We start from the raw sequence: 16,261 nt of genomic DNA, 5'->3' as shown, positions 1-16,261 counted from the left end.
CAGGAGAAATTGGACCCCAAAAGTTGTTGTCCAATTTGTCCTGAGTATGCTGACGCCCCATATGTGGGAGAAAACTACTGTATGGACACACGTCGGGGCTCGGAAGGGAAGTAGTGACGTTTTGGAATGCAGACTTTGATGGAATGGTCTGCGGGTGTCATGTTGCCTTTGGAGAGCCCCTAATGTACCTAAACAGTGGAAACCCCCCACAAATGACCCCATTTTGAAAACTAGACCCCCTAAGGAACTTATCTAGATGTGTGGTGAGCACTTTGAACCCCCAAGGGCTTCACAGAAGTTTATAATGCCCGGGCATGAAAATAAAAAAATCGTATTTTTTCCACAAACATGATCAATTAGTCGCCAATTTTTTTATTTTCCCAAGGGTAACAGGAGAAATTGAACCCCAGAAGTTGTTGTCCAATTTGTCCTGAGTACGCTGACACCCCATATGTGGTAGAAAACTACTGTATGGACACACGTCAGGGCTCGGAAGGGAAGTAGTGATGTTTTGGAATGCAGACTTTGAGGGAATGTTCTGCAGGTGTCATGTTGCCTTTGGAGAGCCCCTAATGTACCTAAACAGTGGAAACCCCCCACAAATGACCCCATTTTGGAAATGAGACCCCCTAAGGAACTTATCTAGATGTGTGGTGAGCACTTTGAACCCCCAAGGGCTTCACAGAAGTTTATAATGCCCGGGCATTAAAATAAAAAAATCGTATTTTTTCCACAAACATGATCAATTAGTCCCCAATTTTTTCATTTGCCCAAGGGTAACAGGAGAAATTGGACCACAAAAGTTGTTGTCCAATTTGTCATGAGTACGCTGACACCCCTTATGTGGGAGAAAACTACTGTATGGACACACGTCGGGGCTCGGAAGGGAAGCAGTGACATTTTGGAATGCAGACTTTGATGGAATGGTCTGCGGGTGTCATGTGCGTTTGGAGAGCCCCTGATGTACCTAAACTATTGAAACTCCCCACAAGTGACCCCATTTTGGACACTAGGCCCCCCCACGGAACTTATCTAGATGTGTGGTGAGCACTTTGAACCCCCAAGTGCTTCACAGAAGTTTATAACGCTCGGACTTGAAAATAATAAAATCATTTTTTTCCACAAAAATGATATTTTTGCCCCCAATTTTTTATTTTCCTAAGGGTAACAGGAGAAATTGGACCCCAAAAATTGTTTTGCAATTTGACCTGAGTAGGCTGATACCCTACATGTGGGGGTAAAACACTGTTTGGGCGCATGGCAGAGCTTGGAAGGGAAGGAGCACCATTTGACTTTTTCAACTCAGAATTGGCTGGAATTGAGATCAGACGCCATGTTGCATTTGGAGAGCCCCTGATGTGCCCAAACAGTGGAAACCCCCAATTCTAACTCCAACCCGAACCCCAACACACCCCTAACCCTAATCTCAGCCCTAACCCTAGCCCTAACCCTAACCCTACCCTAACCCTAGCCCTAACACTAATGGAAAAATGGAAATAAATACATTTTTTTTATTTTATTATTTTTCCCTAACTAAGGGGGTGATAACGGGGGGTTTGATTTACTATTTATGGCGGTTTTTATTTTTGGCAGCTGTCGCACGCTAAAAGACGCTTTTTATTGTAAAAATAGTTTTTGCATCACCACATATTGAGAGCTCTAATTTTTCCGTATTTTGACCCACCGAGTCATGTGAGGTCTTATTTTTTGCGGGACGAGTTGACATTTTTATTGGTACCATTTTCGGGCACGTGACATTTTTTTGATCACTTTTTATTCCGATTTTTGGGACGCAGAATGAACAAAAACCAGCGTTTCATGAATTTCTTTTGGGGGGGTGCGTTTACACCGTTCCGCGTGCGATAAAATTGATAAAGCGGTTTTATTCTTCGGGTCAGTACGGTTACAGCGATACCTCATTTAGGTCTTTTTTTATGTTTTGTCGGTTTTATGCAATGAAAACAATTTTATATAAAAAATAATTATTTTTGCATAGCTTTATTCTGCGAGCTATAACTTTTTTATTTTTTCGCTGATGATGCTGTGTGGCAGCTCGTTTTTTGCGGGACAAGATGACGTTTTCAGCGGTACCATGGATATTTATATGCGTCTTTTTGATCGCGCGTTATTACACTTTTTGTTTGGCGGTATGATAATAAATCATTTTTTGCTTCGTTTTTTATTTTTATTTTTTAAGGGGTTTGCTAAAGGGGTTAACTAATGGGACAGTTTTATAGGGCGGGTCGTTATGGACGTGGCGATACCTAATATGTGTACTTTTATTGTTTTGTTTGTTTTTTTTTCTAAAAAATGGATTTATTTGGGGGAATATTTTTTTTTTCTAATTTATTTTGCGATTTTTTTTATTTATTTTAACACTTTTTTTTATTTTTTTTTTTACTTTATTAAATAGTCCCAGGTGGGACATCACTGTCCTGTGACAGATCGCTGATCTGTCACATCACAGATCACTGTGACAGATCAGCAATCTGTCACAGGCAGTGCAGAAGGCTTCCTCATGCCTGCGCTTTGCAGGCACTGAGGAAGCCAGCTTCCTGCAGGCCCCCGTCACCATCTTTGATTCGGAGGCCTGCAGGAAAGGAGCCCCCAGCAGCAGCGCTGCACATTGCGCTGCCGTGGGGGGCTCAGGGAAGCACGGAGGGAGCCCCCTCCCTGCCGATGCTTCCCTTTAACCCCCGGTACACCGCGATCATGTTTGATCGCGGTGTGCAAGGGGTTAACGTGTCGGGGGCAGTCCGTGACCGCCCCTGACACATTGTGCCGGGTGTCAGCTGTGATAATCAGCTGACACCCGGCCGCGATCAGCGGCTCTCACCACGTGGGCGCCGCTGATCGCGGTAGACGTACTATCCCGTCCATGGGCATAGGGGCCCGGGTCCCATGGACGGGATAGTACGTCTCATGTCAGGAAGGGGTTAAAGTTGACTCAACCTCTGTCCTGTGTCCTTGTGTGTACCACATTGAGCATGGAGAAAAGAAAGAAGACCAAAGAACTGTCTGAGGACTTGAGAAACCAAATTGTGAGGAAGCATGAGCAATCTCAAGGCTACAAGTCCATCTCCAAAGACCTGAATGTTCCTGTGTCTACCGTGCGCAGTGTCATCAAGAAGTTTAAAGCCCATGGCACTGTGGCTAACCTCCCTAGATGTGGACGGAAAAGAAAAATTGACAAGAGATTTCAATGCAAGATTGTGCGGATGTTGGATAAAGAACCTAGACTAACATCCAAACAAGTTCAAGCTGCCCTGCAGTCCGAGGGTACAACAGTGTCAACCCGTACTATCCGTCGGCGTCTGAATGAAAAGGGACTGTATGGTAGGAGACCCAGGAAGACCCCACTTCTTACCCCGAGACATAAAAAAGCCAGGCTGGAGTTTGCCAAAACTTACCTGAAAAAGCCTAAAACGTTTTGGAAGAATGTTCTCTGGTCAGATGAGACAAAAGTAGAGCTTTTTAGGCAAAGGCATCAACATAGAGTTTACAGGAGAAAAAAAGAGGCATTCAAAGAAAAGAACACGGTCCCTACAGTCAAACATGGCGGAGGTTCCCTGATGTTTTGGGGTTGCTTTGCTGCCTCTGGCACTGGACTGCTTGACAGTGTGCATGGCATTATGAAGTCTAAAGACTACCAACAAATTTTGCAGCATAATGTAGGGCCCAGTGTGAGAAAGCTGGGTCTCCCTCAGAGGTCATGGGTCTTCCAGCAGGACAAACACACTTCAAAAAGCACTAGAAAATGGTTTGAGAGAAAGCACTGGAGACTTCTAAGGTGGCCAGCAATGAGTCCAGACCTGAATCCCATAGAACACCTGTGGAGAGATCTAAAAATGGCAGTTTGGAGAAGGCACCCTTCTAATATCAGGGACCTGGAGCAGTTTGCCAAAGAAGAATGGTCTAAAATTCCAGCAGAGCATTGTAAGAAACTCATTGATGGTTACCGGAAGCGGTTGGTCGCAGTTATTTTGGCTAAAGGTTGTGCAACCAAGTATTAGGCTGAGGGTGCCAATACTTTTGTCTGGCCCATTTTTGGAGTTTTGTGTGAAATGATCAATGTTTTGCTTTTTGCTTCATTCTCTTTTGTGTTTTTTCATTTAAGACAAATTAAATGAAGATAATAATACCAAAGAATTTGTGTTTGCAATCATTTTCAGGAAGAAACTGAGTATTATCCGACAGAATTGCAGGGGTGTCAATACTTTTGGCCACAACTGTAGATATATATGGACCATGTGCATAAAGTGGCTTGGCTACATGCATTTCAGCAGACATTACACGCATGTTACATGTCACTTCCATGTGTGATACAATGTCTGTTAGGTAATGATACAATGTAACATTGAGGAGTCAGGAGATTAGCAGCTGCTGCTATAAATCCTGGAGGAGCACATCATGCGCAGTCAGCAGCCACCAGAGGGAAGTGGACTAGGAGCCTGATCCTTCACATCTTAATCACAGTAACACTATACTGTATATCCTGAATACTAAGGCTGGTTTCACACTTGCGTTTTTTTAGCGCTGCACCTTGTGCGCTATCGTGCAAATTCGCATTGCTCCCCTATCTTTAACATGGGTGCGCATGGTCTAGCGCATGCACGCGTTCGTATGCGTTTTCGTGCGCGTGCGTTTTTGTAGTGTGCGCCTAGGCACGCCGGACGCAACCTGTTGCATTTTTGGTCCATCCGACCTGTCTCAAAAAAACGCATGCGCACAGAATGCGCAAAAAACAGCATTACAGTCTATGGGAACGCACAGGAGCGCTAGGACATGTGCACGCATGCGTTTAAAATCGCGTGCGTTTTTTGAGTTAAGATGGTGACAAACTGGTTAAATCGCATGTGCAAAAAAACAGCAAACGCATGCAAAACGCATGATGCGTTTTTTGCATGCATTTGGTATGTGCACGAGGCGCAGCGCAAAAAAACGCTAGTGTGAAACTAGCCTAAGAGCAGCGGCCGGGTTATAGGGCTGCAGAGGGGCGGCCATAACTGGGCCCACACCATAGAATTACTGCCATCAGAAAAGGGGTGCAGGGGTGAAAAAAACCCTGTTTTTCAATGGGTGTCCCACACAACATCACCATCACAAATGTCCTTTGTTGGAAAAACATGTAATATGTCCTATTATTGCAGTCCCCTGAGAAGTCGCGGATATCTACAGAGTTAAAGGAAATGTGTGACCTAGATTATTTTGTTTTTACTTTTACTAATTAGAAGCTAATAGTGATAATTATTCTACTTTTAATCTGATTTTATTTTGTAACTGTACATTTCTTTATTCTATTTCCTGAGTAAGATTACGGAGGCGGCCTCCTGGCTGAGCAGCAGAGAACAGTATTTATACAAACGTGGTCAAAATTGTTGGCACCCCTCGTTTAATGACATAAAAACCCACAATGGTGACAGAAATAACTTGAATCTGACAAAAGTAATAATAAATAAAAAATCTAGGAAAATGGACAAATGAAAGTCAGACATTGCTTTTCCGCCATGCTTCCACAGAATTAAAAAAAATAAAACTCATGAAATCGGCCTGGACAGAAATGATGGTTCCATAACTTAATATTTTGTTGCACAACCTTTTGAGGCAATCACTGCAATCAAACGATTCCTGTAGCCGTCAATGAGACTTCTGCGCCTCTCGACAAATATTTTGGCCACTCCTCAAGAGCAAACTGCTCCAGTTGTCTCGTGTTTGAAGGTTGCCTTTTCCAGGCGGCATGTTTCAGCTCTTTCCAAAGATGTTAAATAGGATTTAGGTCAGGGCTCATAGAAGGTCACTTCAGAACAGTCCAATGTTTTCCTCTTAGCCATTCTTGGGTGTTTTTTGCTGTGTGTTTTGGGTCATTATCTTGTTGCAAGACGCATGGCCGGTGACTGAGACCAAGCTTTCTGACACTGGGCAGCACATTTCTATCTAGAATCCCTTGAAAGTCTTGAAATTTCATTGTACCCTGCACAGATTCTAGACACCCTGTGCCAGATGCAGCATAGCAGCCCCAGAACATAACAGAGCCTCCTCCATGTTTCACAGTAGGGACAGTGTTCTTTTCTTGATATGCTTCATTTTTCCATCTGTGAACATAGAGCTGATATGCCTTGCCAAAAAGTTCCATTTTTGTCTTGTCTGTCGATAGGACATTCTCCCAGAAGCTTTGTGACTTGTCAACATGTAGTTTGGCAAATTCCAGTCAGGCTTTTTTATGATTTTTTTTTAACAATGGTGTCCTCCTTGGTCGTCTCCCCTGAAGTCCACTTTGGCTCATACAATGGCAGATGGTGCGATCGGACACTGATGTTCCTTGAGCTTGAAGTTCACCTTTAACCTGTTTAGAAATTTGTCTGGGCTCTTTTGTTACCATTCGTATTATCCGTCTCTTTGATTTGTCATCAGTTTTTCTCCTGCGGCCACGTCCAGGGAGCTCGGCTACAGTCCCATGGAGCTTACATTTTTGAATAATATGTGTAACAGTAGTTACAGGAACATCAACCTGCTTGGAGATGGTCTTATAACTTTTACCTGTAACATGTTTGTCTATAATTTTCTTTCTGATCTCCTGAGACAACGCTTTCCTTCGCTTCCTCTGGTCCATGTTGAGTGTGATACACACCATGTCACCAAACAGCACAGTGAGTATTGGAGCCTCTATACAGGCCACTCACTGACTCCAGGATTGTAGACACCAGTGATGCTAATTAGTGGACACGCCGTAACATGTCCCTTTTGTCACATTATTTTCAGGGGTACCATCATTTCTTTTCAAGGCCTATTTCAGGAGTTTTATTTTTCCAAAAATTCTATGAAGCATGGCTGAAAAGCAATGTCTGACTTTCATTTGTTCATTTTCATAGATTTTTTATTTATTATTACTTTTGTCAGATTCAGGTTATTTCTGTCACCATTGTGGGTTTTTCTGTCATTAAACGAGGAAGGGGTACCAATAATTTTGACCACGTGCGTAAGTTTGCCTTTCGGGAACCATATTTACCATATTTAACAAAGTCTGTGACTTCTACATAAGAGTATTTGTGGGCAATAAAAGATTATAACCTGTACAGAGGTCCTTGTAAAGGCGGGTGCCCTCCCCGCCCTCGGTACCTGATGTATCGCGTGTCATGTCACATGATCCTCTTTTGATCGATCATGTGATTGGTCATGTGAGCAAAACACAGGTGCTCTGGTGCACATCTGTAAATAGAAATGACAAAGACAGCGGCGCGTGTAGCACGCCACACAAATTTCTCCCTTTTGTACAACACAATAAATAACATAGCGCTATATATAATAGAGAGCAAGGGTGAGAGATTCATTTACCCAAGGGGCCAGATGAGAGACTATGACTGTTGTGAAGGCCGAACCAATAGGCTGAAATCAATTCTGCTCAATATTAACTTATTAATTATAATTTGTTGATATTAATTGTATGATTTAATATTGAGCAGTATTAAGAATGCTGATATACCCGTATATATAGTATAAGCCCCCACATACAAAATGAGTCCCCACATAGCCCCCTATATACAGTATGATCTCCCATATAGCCTTCTATATACAGTGAGCCCCATATAGCCTCATACACCAAGTATGAACCCTAATATAGCCTCCTATACACAGTATGAGCCCACACATAGCTCTCTATATAAAATATGAGCCCCCACATAGCCTCCTACATACAGTATGAGCTCCAATATAGCCTCTTATATACAATATGAGCCCTATATAGCCTCCTACACACAGTATGAACCCCAATATAGCCTCCTATACACAGTATGAGCTCCCAAATAGCCTCCTATATACAGTATGAACTCCCATATAGCCTCCTATATACAGTATGAGCTCCCATATAGCCTTCTATAGACAATATGAGGCTGAGCCCCCATAGTGCCTCCAATATACTGTATGCACCCACACATAGGTCTCTATATACAATTTGAGCCTCCACATAGTCTCCTATATACAGTATGTTCTTCCATATGGCCTTCTATATACAGCATGAGCCCCATATAGCCTCCTATATACTGTACAGTATGAGCCCCATATAGCCTCCTATATACAGCATGAACCCCATATAGCCTCCTATATATAGTTTGAGCCCCATATTGCCTCCAATTTAAAGTATGAGCCCACACATAGCTCCCTAGATACATTATGAGCCACAACATAGCCTACTATATACAGAATGAACCCCATATAGTCTCCTATATATAGTATGAGCCCCATATTGCCTCCAATATATTGTATGAGCCCACACATTTCTCCCTATATACAATATGAGCCCCCACATAACCTCCTACATACAGTATGAGCCCCATATAGCCTCTTATATGCAGTATGTTCTCCTATATAGCCTCCTATATACAGAAGAGCCCCATATAACCTCCTATATACAGTATGAGCCCCTATATAGCCTCCTATAGACAGTATGAGCCCACACATAGCTCCCTATATACTATATGAGCCCCCATATAGCCTTCTATATACAATGTGAGCCCCCACATAACCTCCTGTATACATTATGAGCCCCCATATAGCCTCCTATATACAGTATGAGTCCACACATAGCTCCCTATGTACAATACGAGCCCCCATACAGCCTCCTATATACAGCATGAGCCCACACATAGCTACTTATACACAATACGAATCTCCATATAGCCTCCTATATACAGTACAAGTCCTCACATAGCCCATATACAGTATACAGGCACACATTCCATGCAAATATTAATTAAAAACACCACATAGTCACCCTGCACCTGTTCCTCCAGGGCTCTACTCTGGTCCCTGATGCGCCATATGGTGGCGCACACCGGCTGATGACGTAATCACGGCGGCCCATCATAGCAGGAGTGAAAGGAGCTCCCCTGGAGCTACGCTACTATTCTGTATCATCGCAGCGCCAGAAAAACTCCCCGTCAGGACATGTGTGCTGTCATCAGGCCCTGGGTGGTAGCTCAGATTGCCCTCATTGCTCCCAGCCAGGGCCGGACTGGCCATCTGGCAATTCTGGCAAATGCCAGAAGGGCCTGTCTGCTCATGGGCCGCTTTGTCTGCTATGTTGTTACCAGAATCTGTGTTCTCAAGACACTCATACTGTTAAGAGTTGTGAAGAAGCACAAAGTCGCTGACTCCATCACTTACCCCAGCAGCCACGGGTAACATTAGAAATATTGGTCTTGTAGTAAATCTTGCTTTCATCCATCCAGAGTAATAATAGTGTGGGGAGGAGGACTCCCAGACAGTGAAAGGACAGGTACCAAGGGGACCGCCATCAGGGTTCCTGAGGGAACGATACTGGGAAGACAGTAAAAGGAAAGACTTGACTGAAGTTGTCAGGGAAACAGGGGGTGGCGCAAGCTTAAAAGGAGTAGGGGGCGCGCTGAAGTGGCAGCTGACAGAGAGCAGGACAACAGACAGGAAGCCGGGTGAGACAGAGAGGACCGAGGGAGCAGACGGTGTGTTGTGGAGAGACCGACAGGGGCCTGTGAAAGGAAAGCTGCGGACTCACCGACTAGTGACACATGAGAGACTTGCACCGGCGGCCGCTCCCCACATACGGTCCCATACAGCGACTCCCGCTGCTTCCCACCCTGTTGTGACAAGGCGGCTACCTCAGGCGATCGCAGCGACGACAGACCATTCCTTTACAGCGGTCAGGACACTGCCCCCCTGCCTTCTCCCACAGCTGCGGCCCTGTCATCACCGGCCCCAGGGGGCGCCACCTCGCTACAGGCGGTAGTAGAGGCCCCCGTCCGGTTTGCTAAGGGACCCTGAGCAGAGGTTGATGAACGGTTATATTTAGAGACTGCGTCATTACCGCGCCCCTCTTGTACATAGAAGCAGTATTATAGTAGTTATATTTTTGTACATGGGGCAGTCTTATAGTAGTTATATTCTTGTACATAGGGGGCAGTATTATAGTAGTTATATTCTTGTACATAGGAGCAGTATTATAGTAGTTATATTCTTGTACATAGGAGCAGTATTATAGTAGTTATATTCTTGTACATAGGCGCAGTATTATAGTAGTTATATTTTTGTACATAGGGGCAGTATTATAGTAGTTATATTTTTGTACATAGGGGGCAGTATTATAGTAGTTATATTCTTGTACATAGGCGCAGTATTATAGTAGTTATATTCTTGTACATAGGGGCAGTCTTATAGTAGTTATATTCTTGTACATAGGGGGCAGTATTATAGTAGTTATATTCTTGTACATAGGGGCAGTATTATAGTAGTTATATTCTTGTACATAGGGGCAGTATTATACTAGTTATATTCTTGTACATAGGGGCAGTATTATAGTAGTTACAGTATATTCTTGTACATAGGAGCAGTATTATAGTAGTTATATTCTTGTACATAGGCGCAGTATTATAGTAGTTATATTTTTGTACATAGGGGCAGTATTATAGTAGTTATATTCTTGTACATAGGGGCAGTCTTATAGTAGTTATATTCTTGTACATAGGGGGCAGTATTATAGTAGTTATATTTTTGTACATAGGGGCAGTCTTATAGTAGATATATTCTTGTACATAGGGGGCAGTATTATAGTAGTTATATTCCTGTACATAGGGGCAGTATTATAGTAGTTATATTCTTGTACATAGGCGCAGTATTATAGTAGTTATATTCTTGTACATAGGGGCAGTATTATAGTAGTTATATTCTTGTACATAGGAGGCAGTATTATAATAGTTATATTCTTGTACATAGGGGGCAGTATTATAGTAGTTATATTCTTGTACATAGGGGCAGTATTATACTAGTTATATTCTTGCACATAGGGGCAGTATTATAGTAGTTATATTCTTGTACATAGGAGCAGTATTATAGTAGTTCTATTCTTGTGCATAGGGAGCAGTATTATAGTAGTTATATTCTTGTACATAGGGGCAGTATTATAGTAGTTATATTCTTGTACGTAGGAGCAGTATTATAGTAGTTATATTCTTGTACATAGGAGCAGTATTATAGTAGTTATATTCTTGTACATAGGGGCAGTATTATAGTAGTTATATTATTGTACATAGGGGCAGAATTATAGTAGTTATATTCTTGTATATATGGGCAGTATTATAGTAGATATATTCTTGTACATAGGGGCAGTATTATAGTAGTTATATTCTTGTACATAGGGGCAGAATTATAGTAGTTATATTCTTGTATATAGGGGCAGTATTATAGTAGTTATATTCTTGTACATAGGAGCAGTATTATAGTAGTTATATTCTTGTATATAGGAGCAGTATTATAGTAGTTATATTCTTGTACATAGGAGCAGTATTATAGTAGTTATATTCTTGTACATAGGGGGCAGTATTATAGTAGTTATATTCTTGTACATAGAAGCAGTATTATAGTAGTTATATTTTTGTACATGGGGCAGTCTTATAGTAGTTATATTCTTGTACATAGGGGGCAGTATTATAGTAGTTATATTCTTGTACATAGGGGCAGTATTATAGTAGTTATATTCTTGTACATAGGAGCAGTATTATAGTAGTTATATTCTTGTACATAGGGGGCAGTATTATAGTAGTTATATTCTTGTACATAGAAGCAGTATTATAGTAGTTATATTTTTGTACATGGGGCAGTCTTATAGTAGTTATATTCTTGTACATAGGGGGCAGTATTATAGTAGTTATATTCTTGTACATAGGAGCAGTATTATAGTAGTTATATTCTTGTACATAGGAGCAGTATTATAGTAGTTATATTCTTGTACATAGGCGCAGTATTATAGTAGTTATATTTTTGTACATAGGGGCAGTATTATAGTAGTTATATTTTTGTACATAGGGGGCAGTATTATAGTAGTTATATTCTTGTACATAGGCGCAGTATTATAGTAGTTATATTCTTGTACATAGGGGCAGTCTTATAGTAGTTATATTCTTGTACATAGGGGGCAGTATTATAGTAGTTATATTCTTGTACATAGGGGCAGTATTATAGTAGTTATATTCTTGTACATAGGGGCAGTATTATACTAGTTATATTCTTGTACATAGGGGCAGTATTATAGTAGTTACAGTATATTCTTGTACATAGGAGCAGTATTATAGTAGTTATATTCTTGTACATAGGCGCAGTATTATAGTAGTTATATTTTTGTACATAGGGGCAGTATTATAGTAGTTATATTCTTGTACATAGGGGCAGTCTTATAGTAGTTATATTCTTGTACATAGGGGGCAGTATTATAGTAGTTATATTTTTGTACATAGGGGCAGTCTTATAGTAGATATATTCTTGTACATAGGGGGCAGTATTATAGTAGTTATATTCCTGTACATAGGGGCAGTATTATAGTAGTTATATTCTTGTACATAGGCGCAGTATTATAGTAGTTATATTCTTGTACATAGGGGCAGTATTATAGTAGTTATATTCTTGTACATAGGAGGCAGTATTATAATAGTTATATTCTTGTACATAGGGGGCAGTATTATAGTAGTTATATTCTTGTACATAGGGGCAGTATTATACTAGTTATATTCTTGCACATAGGGGCAGTATTATAGTAGTTATATTCTTGTACATAGGAGCAGTATTATAGTAGTTCTATTCTTGTGCATAGGGAGCAGTATTATAGTAGTTATATTCTTGTACATAGGGGCAGTATTATAGTAGTTATATTCTTGTACGTAGGAGCAGTATTATAGTAGTTATATTCTTGTACATAGGAGCAGTATTATAGTAGTTATATTCTTGTACATAGGGGCAGTATTATAGTAGTTATATTATTGTACATAGGGGCAGAATTATAGTAGTTATATTCTTGTATATATGGGCAGTATTATAGTAGATATATTCTTGTACATAGGGGCAGTATTATAGTAGTTATATTCTTGTACATAGGGGCAGAATTATAGTAGTTATATTCTTGTATATAGGGGCAGTATTATAGTAGTTATATTCTTGTACATAGGAGCAGTATTATAGTAGTTATATTCTTGTATATAGGAGCAGTATTATAGTAGTTATATTCTTGTACATAGGGGCAGTATTATAGTAGTTATATGGGAGGAGGTATGGGAGTCTGTGTCCTTGTCCCTAAAGTTGCCGCACCTGGTGGGACAGTCGTATGGTCAGCTGCTATACGGAGACTTCCAACCTAAGCTTAGGGCGTATGACAGAAGCTCTCTGTATATAATAAATGTGGTGACCATCTACCATCTGTGGTGTGCGCGGTGCTGCCTGCTCATCAATAAGGAAGTCCTGTCCTGTGATACTGTCAGGAATAAGATCCTAGAAAGTCTTAAGGCCGTATATAAGAAGGATATAAAGGGGAACCCAGGGAATGTGAACTGGAGAAACATTCATGTATCGGGATTTGTCAATGTTTGCTAATGCTATTGTTTAAGTGATGTAACAACATTTATCTCCTTTACTATTTATTGCTTTGAGATTTTAATGTAACATTTTTGTAATATATGGTTGCCAGTTTTTAAATAAAAAGATCATTATAATAGTTATATTCTTGTACATAGGGACAGTATTATAGCAGTTATATTCTTGTATATAGGAGCAGTATTATAGTAGTTATATTCTTGTACATAGGGGCAGTATTATAGTAGATATATTCTTGTACATAGGAGCAGCATTATAGTAGTTATATTCTTGTACATAGGGGCAGTATTATAGTAGATATATTCTTGTACATAGGGGAACTATTATAGTAGTTATTAGAGTTGAGCGAAACGGGTCGGTCAAATTCAAAAGTCGGCGACTTTCGCTGAAGTTGCGTTTCATGAAACGAAACCCGACCATAGCGTGAGGTCGGCCAAAGTCACTTTTCAAATTATGCTAATGTGGCGCCCCCAGGAGTATGGTCGCCACAATGGCATTACCTTCCTCCTAGGGAGTGTGATGTCATGCCTGGAAGCAATGAAGGGTCTCTCTGACAGTTAATCTCTACATACAACACAGTTCCCACTCCAGGCCAGCAGAGGGAGTTCTGAACCAATATTAAGGGGAAGAGCTTCTCTCTGGGGGCCAGGAGGGGAAATTAGTCAGTTCTGTGAGGAGGGCGAAGTGTGTAGACGTGGAGAGAGAAGCTGGGAGACTGAGCTGAGTTGAGAGCTCGTTCCCAACTGGAGCGCATGATCTGGAGCCTGGTCTCCAAGGTTGTATGGATACTGACGGTCCTGCAACAGAAACCAGAGGAATAGGAAGCTGTAAATGCTCTATTCCCATCTAAGACTCGGAGGCACAACAGAGACGTGTGAGCCAAAGGAGATAGAAGGCTACAGCTGTCTGCCATACGAGGGAAGAAGGAGGAACGTTAATGTAACACAGTACTGCATGTACCTCAAGTAAGCGCTAGAGAGGAGACTACACAACCCATCTGATAGAGAGATTCTTAAGTTGCTTCCAGGCTAATCAGCTCCTGTGCCATCTGTAATCTGGACCCTGGACTGCACTTACAAGTAAAGGTAAAGAAACTACATTCCGCTGTGTCCTTGCCTTCTTTCTGCAACTTCTCCAGCACTGCTTCATCTCTGTGCCAGACACTGCACCCTCTTCCTCAACCCCTATTCTCTTCATCTACTCTGCCCTGGGACTACAGCCCTACCTGTGGAGGGCTATAACACCATTGCTGCACCACACCATCTGTCCCAGAGGATCTGTCTGCAGCGTCGGCTTAACACGTCCGTTGCCGAACACCACAGGTGGCATCAAGAATCACTCATAAACTTTATTCCACCACTCAACCCCTTTTACATGGGCGCCCAGGGCCACGGACCAGGTCACCGCTGCTGTGACATTCCCCTTTGAGAGACCGGCCCGGTATCGAGTACCCTACAGCCCTGGGAGGGCGACCCACTTCCAGCGCTCTTTTTCAGCCAATGATGGAGGACACACACTGTGGGCAACGCGATGACATAGGCATCAGTCACCACCATCTTTGAGAAGGGCATGCAAGTGATTGGCTGGCTTTGTGTGGCGTCACAGGGGGTATAAAAGGGCGTGCACGCCGACGGCCATCTTACTTATGCCGATCTTAGCATAGGGAGAGGTGCTGCTGCTGATTCAGAATAAGGGAGAGCGTTAGGCAGGGAAGAAGAACCAAAAAACTGCTTCTCCTGTTAGCGATTTCCACTTACAACACAACAGTTTGTGTGCAGTGACGGGGGAGGATATATTTTTGTGCATCAGCTCTGTTGGTTATTAAGCTGCCTTATTAGGCTTCCTGATAGCTGCATTGCTGTTTGCACACTGCTGTGCAAACTGCTTTTTTAAAAACAAAAATACTTTTCTTCCTCTTTTCTGCAGAGTTACCAAGCGTTCATTTTTCCACCATTTTATGTGCAGCAGTCCTGCTTATTAATGGCTGCCTGCGTCCATACTTGGACTGAGAGCATCATTGTCAGCGTCCTCAAATCTCTAGTGAGATCCAAATTCTCACCAATACTATATACACCCTCCACCTTGTCATACACCATCCAATTTCAGCCTGTAACATTGAGGTGTAATCTCTACTGGCCCTGAGATACTAGTTCAGCATCCTCAAATCTCTAGTGAGATTCAAATTCTCACCAATACTATATATACACCTTGTACTTTGTCATACACCATCCTATATCAGCCTGTTACACTGAGGTGTAATCTATAGTGGGCCTGAGATAATAGTTCAGCCTCCTTAAATCTCTAGGGAGCTTCCAATTCTCCCCAATACTATATACACCTTGTACCTTGTTTTACAGTACCATATAGCTGGTGGTATTTTGGGTACATTTTGGGTACATTTTTCCAAAAATGAGGAAGTATGGTGGAAGAGGCCGTGGAAGTGGGCGAGGGTTGCCAGCTGGTACTGATGGTGGTGGGGGTGGTGGTGCATCTGCTTGGCAGCAGCAAAAGCACAAAAGCACCTAAGGCAGGAGGTGTTGAGCCTGCGTCATCGTCTGGCTCCACAAGGCCTTGAAGGCTCCCTTTTCTGGGAGTAGGTAAACCGCTTTTAAAGCCGGAGCTTCAGGAAAAAGTTTTGGCTTACATTGCTGACACAGCCTCCAGCTTTATCGCCTCCTCTTCTGAAGTTTCAAAAAATAAAAGCACTGAGTCGTCACTGGTCAGGAACAACACATTTCCTTGTTTCCTTCGCCCCTACCAAAAGTCAAGGATACGGCAGGCCACACTACAGATTACTCCATGGAGCTCTTTTCACATACCATGCCTGGGTTATCAAGTCAAATTGTGAATTCCCCAGTCCAAGATGAATCGGACATGG

At 42.0% G+C, this 16,261-nt stretch overlaps 1 long non-coding RNA gene across 1 annotated transcript in view; it reads right to left on the bottom strand.

Moving 5' to 3' along the window:
* The window catches only part of LOC141049240 (uncharacterized), a 32,066-nt gene extending 22,759 nt beyond the window's left edge, over positions 1-9,307 (bottom strand). The window contains exon 1 of the long non-coding RNA XR_012220300.1: positions 9,160-9,307. This is a non-coding gene — a long non-coding RNA (uncharacterized lncRNA). The remainder of the gene's footprint in view (positions 1-9,159) is intronic.
* Positions 9,308-16,261: the final 6,954 nt, after the last annotated feature.

The sequence above is a fragment of the Dendrobates tinctorius genome, unplaced genomic scaffold (genome assembly GCF_039654945.1).
Source record: "Dendrobates tinctorius isolate UK_male_01 unplaced genomic scaffold, ASM3965494v1 ptg000143l, whole genome shotgun sequence".
NCBI lineage: Eukaryota > Metazoa > Chordata > Amphibia > Anura > Dendrobatidae > Dendrobates > Dendrobates tinctorius.
The sequence above is the reverse complement of the archived record's forward strand: the minus strand, read 5'-3'. Positions and strand labels throughout refer to the sequence as shown.